We start from the raw sequence: 14,896 nt of genomic DNA, 5'->3' as shown, positions 1-14,896 counted from the left end.
CTGAACTAAACCTGGGACAAATGCGCTGTGCCACCCACAGTAACACAAATCAACATGACGAAGCAAATTTGCTGCCGAGAAAATACAGAGTTGCTATTGGACAGCAGCCGAATATGCCTTTTTGATACGAAAGAAAACACGATAGAAAAGGGTGGTTTCGATCCGTCCACCTCTGGGTTACGGGCCGCTTTCGCTGCGACAGTCTGCTCCGAAACGTAATCGCTTCCTGCCTATTACTGTTGCGCGGCAGTCCGACAACTATTGATTTAAAACAACACCCTCCGTGGTGGGACGCACACCCTGGCTGGAGAATAACACATCACATCACCTCGAGTGTAACAGATAGAGAAAGACACACAGAAAAGCAGTAAGAGACTATCAGGATACACGCACAATGACAGACAGAAAAGGTGCCGAGCAAACCAGCAAGATACTGAGATGGAAAACATGAGTATTTATGAAAAGCTGTTTTCTGTTACACAAAGCTAGGCCCTGTTTTGAAATGTGTTTCCTGCTGTGTAACTGTGTTCTGTGCTTTGCAACTATTCTCTCTGTTGTGGAACTGTGACTCTGTCGTTGACAGATCTTCCTTGTGGTTTTGTCAAATTATTCCCTGTTGTGTCAATGTGTTCCCTGTTGTGTAAATATGATCCATCTTGTGCAGAAGTTTTCTCGGTTCTGTAAAGGCGTGTCCTGTTGTGTGACATGTTCTCTGTTGTTCTGTGATGTTGTCTCTGGAAAACAATGGACGGAAATTTCAAGGCCACCATTTCTGAAGCTTGCATTCAATTCCAGCTTTATTTGGGCCGAATGGCCAACTCCTGTTTCTGTTTTCTATCCATGTTTCTATGTACTAAATCCGTGAATTTGAATTTCACAAGCTGCCGTGGTGGGATTTACTCCGTGTCCCCAAATATTAGTCCGGACCTCTGGATTGCCAGCCCAGTGACATAACCTTTCATCCCTGTAAACAAAAACAGTTCATTCAGCTCATTATTAAACCTCTTCCTGAGGACATTAGAATTCCCTCCACAGAATTCCCATTGGCCGATTGATAACAAAGTTTTTTGTTCAAGTTGGGAACATCAATAATTTATCCAGATCAAACCGATATTGTGGAATTGTTCGGATCAAAAATTCTAAGATAAGTGAGAATTAAATGGACAAAGTTACAAGGGAAGTAATTCTGAGACAGCTCCCTGCAATTTCTGAAAGAAATAGTGGATTTCAGTTAACAGGCTCGGTTTTCAGGAGGTTCCATCAGATTTCTGTACAAAGTGACGGTTGGAAACTGTCATCTTCAGATAGCATCACAAAAGGCACCGTTAGGCTCCGGTTACGCGCCTGAAAGTGAGTGATTTTTGTGGCGTATGTGGAATATTTCTTGTTCCAATCCTGTTCAGCCACCGCCAACGCCTCCACCCCCCATCCGCCCCCCCCCCCCCACCCCCGCCACCCGCTCTTCCCACCCCCCAACTCTTTTTCCGTTACATCGATGACTGTATCGGTGCTGCTTCCTGCTCTCATCTGCGTCTGGAAAAAATTGCTATTTTGCTTCCATTTTCTATCCTCGCATTTTCGCATGGTCCAAATGCGACACTTCCCTACCCTTCCCTGACCTGTCTGCCTCCAATTCTAGATAGACTGACCACCAGTAATTAAAGCCCCACCGACTCACACGCCGAGTACAGATCCTCATACCCCGCTCCCTGTAAGGACGCCATCCCCATTCTCCTAGTTTGTTCACCTCAGTCGGAACTGTTCCCCTGATGCCTCTTTCCAAATCGGCGCTCCTGACATGGACTCCAACTTCCTGAAAGCAAGGTGCCTCCACCCCGACCCTCAGTGTTTGGTTGGGCGCTCAACCGTGCCCTATTCATCTCCCGCACCTCTGAGCTCACCCCTTTCACCTCGCAGAGCCACGATCGGCTCCCAAAATACAGAAATCAAACAGACATTGTTATCGTCTTCTTTTCCATCTGTTCACTCAATATTTCGTCGATATCTTCACAAAATCCAACAGGAATGGCGATCAGTTTTCCAGTCAGTGATCAGCCCTCTGGAGGTGATTAAAGAAAATGAACAGTATCATCCACTCTCGAACCCCTGGGGCCTCGAACCCGCGCGGTGAACCACATTAGATTTTAAATCAAACACCTGAACAATTCGGTCATCGCAACTATAATCAACATCTAACGAACCAGTTTATGAACAGCTGATTTCTTCAAAGTTTACCTTTGATTGTCTCGCCAGACAATGACGAGGAATCTAACACACTATCCGTTGCGCCACAGAGCCACGCCTGGTGCACTTATTCCCCATCCCCATATGGGAATGTCTGACGTATCGAACAGACAGTTCAAAAGTTCAGCAATTGGACAATGACTATATTTCAAAAATCCTTTATAATCAGTGAAATGATTTGGGACGTCCTTTGGTTCTGAAAAGAGCTACAGAAATTCCAGTCGAACTCCGAAACGACACAGACAGCTTAGTGGAATGGGAGGACATGTGGCGGATGAAGAATTAAGTGATTCATTTTGGTGGGAAGAACGCAAAGAGGCAATACAAAATAAAGGATATAATTCCAAAAGGGGAAACAGGAACAGCGGGAAATATATGGACCTGTGTACAAATCATTGAAGGTGGCAGGGCAGTTTGTAACAGCCGTATATTATCCCCGGATTTAAAAACAACATCAGGATTTTGATACAAATTTTCTGCAAAGAAAATCCAGATGTACTATTAGATCGCACATTAGATATTCCAAGCATTGCCTGTCGCCTGAGGTGTGGTAACCCTTGGGCTAAATCGCCACCTGTAAGCTCTCCCTTTTGAGGGGGAAAGCAGCCTGTGGTCATTTGCAACTACGGCGACTTTACCTTTATATCTGTGTCATATTATTTGACTTTATTTGATTTGATTTATTCTTGTCACATGCATTAGTACACAGTGAGAAGTACTGTTTCTTACATGCTACGCAGACAAAGCATACCATACATAGCAAAGGAAAGAAGAGAGCGCACAATGTAGAGTTACAGTCACAGCAACATGTAGAGAAAGATCAAATTAATACGAGATAGGTCCAATCAAAATTCTGATGGTAACAAGGAAGAAGCTGTTCTTTACTTGTTTCGTGCCTGCCCTCAGATTTTTGTATCCAGTTCTCGACAGAAGCCGGTGGGAGATAGTCTGTCCACGGTGTGTGGCTGCTTGATTAAACTGGCTGCTTTTCCAAGGCAACGCGAAGTGTCAATGGATGGCAGGCTGGTTTGCGTGATGTACTGGCTTTGTTTAGGACACTTTGTAGATTTTTTGCGGTCCTGGGCAGAGCTGGAGCCGCACCAAGCTGTGATGCAACCAGAAGGAATGCTTTTTCTGGTGCATCTGTCTGTATTCAGAATGTGTTTTGCATTATCTGCTGCTCAATGAAGATTGGGATCTTTCTGATTCTATCAGTTAAACTGCGTGTCGAAGTGACTTGCTCTGACTGTCAGCTTCCGGAACTGAAACATGGTTTCTCAATTAATTCTGTCTCTGACAACCTTTGGTACTGCAACTGAGTTTCTGTATCCCCTCATTATGACTCATCGACTTATTTTGTTTATTCATTCCTGGGATGTGGACGTCGCTGGCTGGGCCCGCATTATTGCCCATCTTAAATTGCTCTTGAACTGAGCGGCTTGATAGGTCACCTCAGAGGGCAGCTTAGAGTCACAAAAGTTGCTGTGGGTCGGGGGCCACGTTTAGGTCCAAACCAGTAAAAATATTCATTCCTTAAAGGACATTAGTGAAGCAGTTGTCTTCCTTTTGACAATCGATTCATGGTCGTCAGACTTTTAATCCCAGATGTCCTTAATTGATGAAATTTCACCATTTGCCTTGGTGGTGGTGGTGGTCTGTGTGTGTGTGTGTGTGTGTACGTGAGAGAGAGAGATTCTCACATAATCAGTCCGTTTGTGAGTGTGGATTAACCTTTTATATTTCCTCACAAACACTGTGATCCCCTTGCTTTTGTGAATTCCCAAGAAGCATTTGTACTACTGAGGCCCTGGTGGTCGGGTGGACGGTGGGGTGAGGTTTGAAGGCAATGCCGCAGGGTGCTGAGTATGGAAGCAGCCGATTTTAAAGCTTGTGTGTTGGAAAATGAAGAGTGAACTTGTCTGTGTGAAGATCACAGAAAAGGTATGTCTGGACCTGCGCCCTCGAGACAAGTTTTGGGTTGTCAGTAAATGAACTCCTGTAATGAAGGGACAAAATCAGAAAGAGGAAATGCTGGAAATATTCAGCAGCTCCGAAAGCAGCTGTGGAGAGATATTCCTGTCGCCAGGATGTAACTCTCCTATTGGATACTTCACGTTGCTCAGATCTGACACTCTCAACACCTTCGTGGTTGGAACAGGTAGGGCGGGAATTGGGTCTTTGTTGATTTGAGCAAACAGCGCAATGCAGCAATGAGAAGGTCCTCAGCCCCCGGCAGCTTGGGAAAGGATGGGACTCAGATACAGGACTCTGGTTGGGGTTCAAAAATAGAAAAATACATCGAGTGATAAATGTAATGACAATAAAGGTGGAATTCAGATCGACTTGTGCAGAAATTTTGCGCTTTGATGATGTAGTCAGGTTGGCCGAGCGGTCTATGGCGCTGCGTTCAGGTCGCAGTCTCTTCTGGAGGCGTGGGTTCAAATCACACTCCTGACAGTGATTTTTCGTTCGCCAGGCAGCATCCAAACCCACGAAATTTCTCACCTGGCAACACAAGGGCAGCTGATGCTGAGAAACAACGACCACCTGTCAGTTCCACTCCGAGACACACTTCATCCTGACTTGGAAATGTATCACCGTTCCCCTCGCTGGCTCACAATCTTGCAACTCCCTCCCGAACAGGAGTGTATATGCACACATACCACATGGACTGCAGCGGCACCAGAATGAATTCATCGCCAATTACTCAAAGATTATTAATTTGGACAATAAATGCTTCTCGCGCCAGCGGCACACATATCCCGTATGAATAAAGTACTTTTTAAAAATCACCTCGTGCCACAGAAGGAGCACATCTGCCTTCAGAGCAGAAAACTGTGTGTGAATCACATCCTGAACACGGCTACTTTTATACCAGATGTGTGTCTGAAAACAGTAAGTGGAACCAAGCTCACGATAAAACTCTCAATGTTTAGTGGAAGTGTTTCACTGAGTGATTTGTGTGATTCCCTCTGATGTGCTTTCTTTTGTGAATTCCTAAGGAGCACCTCCCTTGAGACCCTGGTGGGCGGGTGTCGGGGAAAGGCGGATTTGAAAGGTTTACAGGGAAATCGGTGCAGTCTCGATGGGCCACTGTGGGATTCAGTTATTTTTCTTTCATGAATCTTTCCGAGATCCCATAGCATCTGTGGAGAGAGAACCGGTCATTCCCGTGAAAGGTCTGCATCTGAAATGTGAACTATCTCTATTTTCAGAGGTACGTTACAGATCTGGTAATATCTCTTTTTTCACTCATATCACCAGATCTGGAATGTATTTCCAGCATTCTGCTGTACCCTCGAAGAGCGGTATCAGGCTCTGTGGCTTAGTCGGTTAAAGCACCGATTTACTAAACGAGAAGATTCTGGATTCAGATCCTCGGATTCCTTTCCAGTGAACTTTGCAACTGCGTAAGTCGCAATATCCATTTCTTGCTTGTCAATGTTGTCTTTCCCTTCACAGTGGATAATCTACAACGATAAAAAAAACATAGTTCGAGAGTCTCCTCAAATATCATGACTATTTATTGACGTGATCCAGGTACTTTCATCATCTTGCAGTAAAAAAACATTTAATTTGCAATAAATCCAATTCTCCAAGTTCTACAAACACAGCGTTCCATTGTTTTCTCAGGGAATTTCGAACAGAGTCAAATCGCCTTAGAATCACACCATCCCGACAGTGGTGAAGGAGACCATTCTGCCCATCGAGTCTGTCCCGACTCTCCGACAGAGAATCGCACACAGGACCTATTCCCGCAGAGCCACGCATCCACCCCGCTAAACTACCGATACATACACCTTGGTGACCAAGGGGCAATCTAGCATGGCCAAATCCACCCAACCTGCTCATCTTTGGACTGTGGGAGGAAACCGGAGCACCTGGTTTCCTGAGATAACTTGCCTGGATGAATGCAGTTTGAACAGCACTGCAAAAACCTGGCACCATCCAGGACAAAGCATCCCACTTCATTCGCTTCCCATGCATAAAGCTTCACTCCCTCCACTCCCGACACAAAATGGCAGCAGTTTGCGCCATCTACAAGATGCACTGCAGCAACAAAGCAAGGCTCCTTTGCCAGCACCTTCCAAACCCACGACCACGACAGCCTAGAAGGGCAAGCACAGCAGACACGTCAGAATAACACCACCAGGTTGCAGGGCACTGATATTTATTTATTGATTGTAGTTATTTATAAGTTGTTGTTGTTGCACGTGTGTGTTGTTTAATCTTCGTGATCTTCAAAAGAAGCGAAATATCTAATTGAAAAAGATGCTACTGTTTCTAACGCAACCAGCGAACGTCGGGTCAAACTTCAAGAAAGCCCCCGGGGTTGGCGATTTATTTTTGAGTCAGTGGTTTCCCTGGGAGCCAATAAACAGAAGCAGCATGGAGAGATGGCAGAGCAGGAAATGTCGGTGCCGAAGCTGAATCACATCCACGGAGCAGCAACCTGCTTTCTGCTAATCGGACCCCAAGTCCGATTCTGGTGGGACTGAAACCCACAACCTTTGAATGGCTGACTTGCCATTATTTAGATGTCTAACGCGCTAACCAAAGCGCCACATGCTGGAAGTTTGCTTTACTTGTCCATGTATGGAATTTTGACAATGTGGAAAGTTCAACAATCTCGTAGTTAAAAAGTCAAGGACTGTGAAGAGGGACTTTATTGATTGCAAGTCATGTTGCTACATCTCATGTCTGTTAAAACAGCTGTGGGAATACAGACCATTTTGGCCTTTGTACATGAAATCTGTCCATCACAGAATGATCCTCCCTCTTTCTCTTCCTTATTCTCTTGGACAGCTCGGAGTGTAATCTCACAGGCTTGATAGTCGGGGGCACATTCTACTCTATCCGTCACAGCGCTGATCAGAATCTGTTCCCTGTTCCAGTTAAACACCTGCACAGAACACAACGCAAAGCTGGAAGCTGGAAACCAGAATCAAAAACCGAAAATGCTGGATATGCTCAGCAGGTGATGGATGAATGGAGATTCCTGTAAAAGAGACCTTGGGGTACAGGTTCATAGCTCCTTGAAAGTGGAGTCACAGGTGGACAGAGTGGTGAAGAAGGCATTCGGCATGCTTGGTTTCATTGGTCAGAACATTGAATTCAGGAGTTGGGACGTCTTGTTGAAGTTGTACAAGACATTGGTAAGGCCACACTTGGAATACTGTATACAGTTCTGGTCACCCTATTATACAAAGGATATTATTAAACTAGAAAGAGTGCAAAAAAGATTTACTAGGATGCTATCAGGACTTGATGGTTTGAGTTATAAGGAACGGGAGGATAGACTGGCACTTTTGTCTCTGGACTGTCAAAGGCTGAGGGGTGATCTTATAGAGCTCTATAAAATAATGAGGGGCATTGATCAGCTAGATAGTCAATATATTTTCCCAAAGGTAGGGGAACCTAAAACTAGAGGGCATCGCTGTAAGGTGAGAGGGGGAGATACAAAAGGGTCCAGAGGGGCAATTTCCTTCACACAGAGGGTGGTGAGTGTCTGGAACAAGCTGCCAGATGCAGTAGTAGATGCGGGTACAAATTTGTCTTTTAAAAAGCATTTAGAGAGTTACATGGGTAAGATGGGTTTAGCGGGATATGGGCCAAATGCGGGCAATTGGGACTAGCTTTGGCGTTTTGAAAAAAAGGCGGCATGGACAAGTTGTCCGAGGGCCTGTTTTCATGCTGTAAACCGTTATGACTATATGACAAGCCGCTGAAGCACAGCACAGTTGCACAGTTTAAAGTTTCCTTTCATCCACAATGGATATTCCATTCTAGTATTTTGAACAATTCAAATTGAAAATGTGCATTGTTATTCTCGTCGCCACAGCCTGAAAACAACTCCAGGCATTGATCTCTCCCTTGGATTTTAAATTTGTAAATCCATTCTCTATCTTTTAAAGCTACTATTGAAACTGTATCCATCACCCGCTCATTTCCTTGTGAATGAGCAGGAGAATTGAAGATATATTTGGATAATTTTCCTTTGACTACATTTGTACAGAAGCATCAAGGTCAAGGAGGGAACCACACACAGCACTTCATGAAATTCACCCACTAAAAAGTGACAGTGTTTAATCAAGGGATGGTTCTATTTATTCATTTATTATTAATGGAGAATATAAAAGTTGGAACGTTGTGCAATCTGGGCATTGTAACTGAGCAAAGTGAAACACAATGCGGACTGGGCAGGATAAGCCTAGCATGGGCAATGGACAGAGTGGAGGTGCGACGTTGGCTGGCTTGTGAGACGGCGCAGGGAGATGTTGCAAGGTGAAGGTACATCGGAAAATGGGAGTGGAAAATGTTGAATGATGAATGTGCAAGTAGAATGTGCAATGTAGACTGCAGGCTGGATATTCAATGGGTTCTGTGATGGGTGAATAGACTGTGGAATCTTGGCATGGTAAAGGTGCAATGGGGATTAGGACGGGTAAAGGTGTATCCTTTATTTTATATCACCTCTCCTCGATCTTCGGACCAAAATGCATCACTTCACACTTCCTTACATTAATTAAATTGTATCTGTCACGTGTCTGCCCATTCCACCAGCCTGTCGATATCTTCTTGCAGATTATCAATATCCTCCTCACTAAAAATCATAATATTTTCAAATTTTGCACCACTGACAAATTTTGAGTTCGAAACCTAAGCACCCAGATATAGGTCAGTAATGTCTATCAAGAAAAGCAAATTTCTCTCTATACAATATCCCCAATCAGAAATAGGTAAAACTTTCTGAAAAATATGCTTTAATAGGTTTGTACTAATAATTAAACTGTTGCTGAATGAAATTCTAACTAAGTTAATGATTCAAATGCCATTTGGTTCCAAATAAAATGCCAACCGGCACTAATACATTCAATTTTCAGCATAACCTTGCTCATTTATCAGGATTTAAATGACGAATACAGAGGGAAGCAGCGTACTGGTAGATTTCAAAATGAAATGGCCAAAAGCTTTAGTATTTCTAAATTCCGCAGTCCTAGGTTCAATATGATGTGAACAATTCTTGTCTGCTGTGTCCCTCTCTGATGTCTGAACTTCAGCCTACCAGAGTGTGCTGACATCCACTGGCCGCAATACAGAACTGCAGTAGAGCGGAAAAATGCATCTTTACTGTCGCTGTTGCAGAGACAGATCAAACAGGAGTTAATGATTGGATATCGGCATTACATTCCATAGAGAAATCAATATTAATGTACTTTTAAATGCAGTCAGTATAACTTCGAATTTGCTATTACCTGGAGCAGTTGAGTCGACTAGCACAGATGTACGAAAGGAAAATCTCGGTAATGAGACGATGGAGAATGAATTTCAGAGATAAGCAGATGATGTTACGTTGAAGATTTTTAGTAGAGGATAGTGTGGAATCATGTATTAATTAGAACAAAAGGCCCTGTTTCAATTATGTACCTTCCAGATAGAATGTGTACAGATTTGCAAAGTCTCTGAGAGAGATTCATAATGAACATCACACACATAAGTCGCACCAGAGACAGAGCGATACAGAATGAGTCCAACACTCATACACCTCGAATCTTAGAATGGATACAGCAAAGAGAGGGAGACCATTCGGCCCATTGTCTCTATGCTGGTCTGTACAAGAACAACTCAGCTCATCCCTTTCCCGTCCTTGTCTCATAACCCTGGAAATCCTTTCACTTCAGGTGCTGATTCCATTCCCCCTTGACAGCCCTGATTTGATGCTGCCTCTGCCACCCTCTCAGGCAGTGCATCCCAGGTCCTAAACACTCTGCACATTAAAAGCCATCCTTCTCTCCTCAGGCAATGGGAGCAATATTTCTTCATCTACTCTTCTTTGACTGCACCCACAAGCCCACCACCTCTACCAGGGTAGAGGCAGAGAGATTCTTTCCACTTAGAAAGGAAACAAGAACTTGAGGACACAGCCTCAAAATAAGGGGGAGTCAGTTTAGGACAGAGTTGAGGAGGAACTTCTCCTCTCGGAGGGTAGTGAATCTCTGGAATTCTCTGCCCATTGAAGCAGTGGAGGCTACCTCGTTAAATATGTTTAAGTCACAGGTAGATAGATTTCTGATCAATAAGGGAATTAACGGTTTTGGGGAGCGAGCGGGTAAGTGGAACTAAACCACTATCAGATCAGTCATGATCTTATTGAATGGCGGGGCAGGCTCGAGGGGCTAGATGGCCTACTCCTGCTCCAATTTCTTATGTTCTTACCATCTCGAAGGACAGCGGCAATAGATACATGGGAACACCAGCACTGCAAGCTCCCCCTCAAGTCACTCACCATCCTGACTTGGAAATACATCGCGGCTCTTTCGCTGTCAGAGTGGCAAAATCCTGAAAGACTGTACGGCGAACAGCACTGTGGCTGTACCGACACCTCATGGACTGCAGCCGTTCAAGAAAGCAGCAAACCATCACCTTCCGAATGTCAGTTGGGGATTGGCAATGAATGCTGGCCCCTTCAGTGATGCCCACCTCTCGAAATGAATAAAACAAATAAACACTCGCAACTACAACCGGAGACAGATAGATACAGAACAAATCTCACTCACGTGCATGTTTGGATACAATCTGAATCCCCCAATCACATTCACTAACAGAGGGTAAAATACAGTCGAAATTGGGCGATCGTTATCCAGTTGCAGTTTAACCAGAGTTTTATACAAGAATAGAGAACATCTTAACACAACGTGCAACATTTTAACCCAATATGGAACATTATGAGACCAGTTAATCATCTTTCTGCCGAACAGAAAACATCTTCACGGAGAATATTTTCACACAACACGGAACACGTTTTCAGAGCAGGGCATATATGAACAGAACATTTAAAAAAAGTACACAACATGGATCATATTTATACAACCGGAAAGATATTGAAAGCATCAGGGAAACATTTTACACAACAGCAGAAAGCACCTCTCAACAACAGAGAGCAGAGGTACACAGCAGGAAATATATTTACAAATATGTACTTGCAACAGAAAATTCCTTTAAAAATAGAGATCGATTTTCCAATTCTGTGCTTTGCCGGTTTCCCATCACCTTTGCCTGTCGTTACGTGTCCAGACAATCTCTCTTACTGCTATTGTGTGTTTTTCTCTGTTTTATTCTCGCTTTGATGCAGTGGCTGAGCGTCCTGACACTGGAACGTGTATTAAATGATACAGTAGCGAAAATCTGCCTGACTATATTGATAGGCAGCAGCAATGCCCCTTGCCGGAGCAGAGTGGCGCAACGGAAGCGTGCTGGGCCCATAACCCAGAGGTCGATGGATCGAAACCATCCTCTGCTATTCCTATTATCACTGACAATGAAACGACTTGTGGCTTTTCCGTGGAGTCGGCAGACAGGTATTTACATCGGCTTCTCTTTTCTCCAAAAAACTTCAATCTGCAGTGAATCAATTTTATATGCAAGAAAGCATACGAACGGGTAACATCTTAACACAACATGCAACAATTTACTGACAGAAACATCTTCACGGAGAATCTTCTCAAACAACATGGAACACATTTGCAGAGCAGGGGTCATATTAACAGAATAGAAAAAACAACATTTACACAGCCGGAAACACAACAGCGGAGCATCTTACACAACAGCAGAAATCATCTCTCAACAACAATTGAGACAGTTACATGGGTAAGATGGGTCTGGAGGGTATGGGGCAAACACGGGCGATTGGGAATCGCTCGGTGGTAAAAAGCTGGGCGGCATGGACAGGTTGGGCCGATGGGGCTGTTTCCATGTTGTAAACCTCTATATCATAGAGCACAGCAGGATAAACAGTGAAACACTTTGCACAACAACAGTGAACATCTTTGAACAGCAGAGAGCACAGCTGCACAGCGGGAAATATATTTATAAACATATTTACAAGAGAAAACTCCTTTCAAACATCAGTGATCAATTCCGTGACTGTCGTTACACGTGAACAAACAACCTCTTTGGCTGCTTTTGTGTGTGTCTTTCTCTGACCCTTTATTCTTGGTGTAATGCAGTGGAATTGTGTAGCCAGACTGAGCCTCCTGACACTGGTGATGGTGTTAAACAAAAGTGTGGAAGTGAATATCTGACTGATTGCATTGATAGGCAGCGGGGGTGGGGGGTAGGGTGAGGGGGAGGAGGAGAGGGGGGAGGGAGGAGTGGGAAGGAGGGAGGGGGGATGGGGAGAAAGAGAGGGGGGAGGGGAGTGGAAGGGGGAGGGGGAGGGGGAGAGGGAGGGGGAGATGGGAGGGGGAGGGGGAGGGGGAGCGGGAGGGGAAAGGGGGGAGGGAGCAGGGGAGAGGAGGGGGCGGGGGAGGGGGAGGGCGAGGGGGGAGGAGGGGAAGGCAGGTGGAGGGGGAGGGGAAGGAGGGGGAACGGGGGAGGAGGGGGAGGGGGAGGGAGAAGGGGACAGGGGTCGTGGGGGAGGGGGGAGGGGGGAGGGGGCGGAGACTGGGGAGCGGAGGCGGGCGGGGGTGGGGGGGTGGGTGGAAGCGAAGATGGACTTTCTGTAGCAGAGTGGCGCAGCTGAAGAGTGCTTGGCTCATAGCTCAGAGGCCGATGGATCGAAACCATCCTCTGTTACTTCCTCTTAACAATAATAACAAAACCACTTGACTACAATTCTGCAGCATTTACGTGGAATATGCAGGCAGGTATCTGCATTGGCTCCTCTTTTCTGTTATAAGCCTCAACCCAGTTTGATATGCACACAAGGTGTAGATACTGTGAACATGCACCAGGATATATTAGACAGAGGTGATGGTGCACAGGGCACAATTTCAGAATTTGTGGACAATGTGAAACTTGGAAGCATCGTGACCTGTGAGGAGCCTGGTGTAAAACTTCAAAAAGGACATCGGCAAGTTGACGGAATGCGTGGACAAGTTACAGATGAAATTCAAAGCTGAGAATTGTGAAGTGATTCATTCTGGTAGGAAGATTATAGAGAGACAATGAAAAGTAAAAGGAAAACAGTTCCAAAGTATCGAATCCATTTAATTAGTAACGTTTCTCAGTCCTACAACTCGAAATGAGGTGCAATAGTACAACTCTAACATAACACCAAATTACTGCGGATGCTGTCATCTGATACCAAAAGAGAAAATGTTGGAAAATCTCTGCCGGTCTGGCAGCATCTGTAAGGAGTGAAATGAGCTAGTGTTTCGAGTCCAGATGACCCTTTGACAAAGGGTTATCTGGATTGGTTTACTGCCAATTGGTAACTTCCTTAAAGTCAATAATAATCCATTCAAAATATCCGCATATGTATTTTACAATCATAATTACTCATTTGAATGAAATTACTGCATCTCACATTGCTTCTTGTTAGCTCATAAACGTATTTAAAAGTCATTTAACTGAATGCTGCGAGTTGTATCCATGCCTTAATGTCTACTGGTTTAAATATCTTACCACTCCATCAGGGGTTCCACTTACAGGTATTAAATGTCATGAGAAGTCTGGACAGAATGGATAGGGACAAACTGTTCCCACTTGTGGAATGATGAAGAATGAGAGAGAACAGATTGAACATCATGAGCAAAGGAAGGAATAGGAAGACGAGGAAAACATTTTTCACACAGTGAGTGTTTAAAGTTTGGAATACACTGCTGGAAAGTGCGGTGGATACAGATTCAATTGAAACGTTCCAAAGGAATTAGATTGTTATCTGCCGCGTTACAGGGAGAAGGCAGAGATGCTCATTTTCTGTCACAACTCCTCACATAATTTCTCATTCATCATTCATCACTGAATCGAGTGTGAACTGTTCTCTTGTCGTTTCTAAACAAGTAGAATTGCAGCACTGATTAAATGACAAGACAGTTGGTGGCCTAAGTCACTGGAGAGTTAAAAAATTACAAATATGTGTCTGAAAGGAGATGAGGATGGCACAGTGACGGAATTTGAAACAAAAACAGAAAATGCAAGAAACCTCATGCAGGTCTCGCAGCATCTATCGGGGGAGAAACAGAGTTAATGCTTTTGGTGTCCGTGACTCTTCTTCAGAGTTGAGGAGAGTTTGAAATGTGACGGATTTAAAATGTTCTCGAGAATTCGGAGCACAATCTGGATTATTCATTCAAGCAATTACAAAGGCAAATGGCATGTCGGGTTTTATTGCACGTGAATTGGAGGAGATGAAGAAAAGTGTCTTGCTACAATTGTACAGGAGTTTATGGAGACCACATCTGCAATGCTGTGTGCAGCTGTGGTATCCACATTTGAGAAAAGATAAGCTTGCATTAGAGGCGGTACAGAGAAGGTTCACTACATTACCCCCTGGAATGAGGTGGTTGTTCCATGTTGAGAGGCCGAGTGAATTATTCTGAGAGACCCTAGAGCTCAGAACAATGTGTTGATGCTGAGTGAATGATTCCATTGCTGTCCTCTGGGCAGACGAGTGGCAGATGAAGTAAAAGTAAAGAAAAGTAAAGTTAAAGTCAAGTTTATTAGTCACATGTAAGGCTCACATTAACACTGCAATGAAGTTATTGTGAAGTTCCCCAATTTGCCACAGTTGGGCACCTGCGCGAGTCAATCACCTAACTAGATGATGTTCAATGCACAGAAGTGTGAGTTGATTCATTTTGAGAGTGTGGAGAAATAAATGGAGAAACACTTAAGGAAATGCAGGAAAAAAGGGATCTCGGTTTCTCAG

At 44.4% G+C, this 14,896-nt stretch overlaps 1 non-coding gene across 1 annotated transcript; it reads left to right on the top strand.

The window, feature by feature from the left end:
* Window positions 1-11,473: 11,473 nt before the first annotated feature.
* On the top strand, window positions 11,474-11,545 carry trnam-cau (transfer RNA methionine (anticodon CAU)). The gene has a single exon. It is a non-coding gene; the product is annotated as a tRNA-Met (tRNA).
* Window positions 11,546-14,896: the final 3,351 nt, after the last annotated feature.

The sequence above is a fragment of the Mustelus asterias genome, unplaced genomic scaffold (assembly GCF_964213995.1).
Source record: "Mustelus asterias unplaced genomic scaffold, sMusAst1.hap1.1 HAP1_SCAFFOLD_35, whole genome shotgun sequence".
NCBI classification, from domain to species: domain Eukaryota; kingdom Metazoa; phylum Chordata; class Chondrichthyes; order Carcharhiniformes; family Triakidae; genus Mustelus; species Mustelus asterias.
Note: the sequence above shows the minus strand (reverse complement) of the source record. Positions and strands in the feature narration are given on the sequence as shown.